This window comes from Mastomys coucha, unplaced genomic scaffold, assembly GCF_008632895.1.
Source record: "Mastomys coucha isolate ucsf_1 unplaced genomic scaffold, UCSF_Mcou_1 pScaffold12, whole genome shotgun sequence".
In the NCBI taxonomy this organism is placed as follows: domain Eukaryota; kingdom Metazoa; phylum Chordata; class Mammalia; order Rodentia; family Muridae; genus Mastomys; species Mastomys coucha.
In genome coordinates, this window is record NW_022196894.1 from 9,340,600 (window position 1) to 9,342,378 (window position 1,779).

Sequence of the window (1,779 nt, forward strand, 5' to 3'; positions counted from 1 at the left end):
AAACTACAGAAGCCCACACACACGTGCAAACTGAGCATTCTCTACTCAGTGACAACCTGGTCAGGGAAGAAAGAAAGAAAGAAATTAAAGGCTTCCTGGAATTTAATGAAAATGTTGACACATCATACCCAAACTTACAGGACACAATGAAAGCAGTGCTAAGAGGAAAGTTCAGAGCACAAAGTGCCCTGGTAAAGAAACTGGAGAGATCTTACACTAACAACTTAACAGCACACCTGAGAGCTCTAGAACAAAAAGAAGCAAACTCACCGAAGAGGAGTAGAAGACAGGAAATAGTCAAACTCGGGGAGGAATCAACCAAATAGAAACAAAGAGAACAGTACAAAGAATCAGCAAAACCAAAAGCTGATTCTTTGAGAGAATCAACAAGATAGATAAATCCCTAGCCAAACTAACTAAAGGGCCAAGAGGTAGTAAAATCAGAAATGAAAAGGGAGACATAACAACAGAAACAGAGGAAATTCAAAAAATCATCAGATCCTATTATAAAAGGCTATACTCAACAAAACACAAAAATCTGGATGAAATGGATGGTTTTCTAGACAGATGCCGCATACCAAAGTTAAATCAAGAGTAGATAAACTATCTAAAAAGACCCATACCACACAAGAAAGTAGAAGTCATAAAAAACCTCACAACCAAAAAAAAGTCCAGGGCCAGATGGAGTTAGTACAGAATTCTCCTAGACCTTCAAAGAAGACCTGATACCAACTTTCCTCAAACTATTTCATACAATAGAAACAGAAGGAACACTACCTAGCTCAGTCTATGAAGCCACAATTACTCTAATACCTAAACCACACAAGGACTATACCAAAAAAGAGAACTTCAGATCAATCTCGCTTATGAATATCGATGCAAAAATACACAATAAAATTTTTGCAAACTAAATTCAAGAACACATTAAAACCATCATTCACCACCATCAAGTAGGCTTCATCCCAGGGATGCAAGATTGGTTTAATATATGAAAATCTATTAATGTAATCCACTATATAAACAAACTCAAAGAAAAAAATATCACATGATTGTCTCTTTAGATGCAGAAAAGGCATTTGACAAAATACAACACCCCTTCATGTGAAAAGTATTGGAGAGATCAGGAATTCAAGGCCAATACCTAAACATAATAAAAGCAATTTACCAACAGCTAATATCAAATTAAATGGAGACACACTTGAAGGAATCTTGTCCCTCTAAAATCAGGGACAAGACAAGGATGCCCACTCTCCCCATATCTATTCAATATAGTACTCAGAGTGTTAGCTAAAACAATAAGACAACAAAAAGAGATCAAGAGAATACAAATTGGTAAAGAAGAAATAAAATATCACTATTTGCAGATGATATGATGGTATACATAAGCAACCCCAAAAATTCTACCAGATAACTTCTCCAGCTGATAAACAACTTCAGCAAAGTGGCCGGATATAAAATTAACTCAAATAAATCAGTAGCCTTCCTTTATATAAAGGATAAACAGGCTGAGAAAGAAATTAGGGAAACAATTCCCTTCACAACAGCCATATAAATATAAAATATCTTGGGGTAACTCTAACCAAACAAGTGGTAGACCTGTATGACAATAACTTCAAGTCTCTCAAGAAAGAAATCGAAGAAGATCTCAGAAAATGAAGCGATCTCCCATGCTCATGGATTGGCAGAATTAACGTAGTAAAAATGGCCATCCTACCAAAGGCAATCTACAGATTCAATGCAATCCCCATTAAAATCCCAACACAATTCTTCAAAGATATG

General features: G+C 35.8%; 1 long non-coding RNA gene across 1 annotated transcript in view; it reads right to left on the reverse strand.

The window, feature by feature from the left end:
* Nucleotides 1-1,779, reverse strand: part of LOC116085403 — a 31,667-nt gene continuing 29,888 nt past the window's right edge. Inside the window, exon 3 of the long non-coding RNA XR_004116533.1 lies at nt 1-56. This is a non-coding gene — a long non-coding RNA (uncharacterized LOC116085403). The remainder of the gene's footprint in view (nt 57-1,779) is intronic.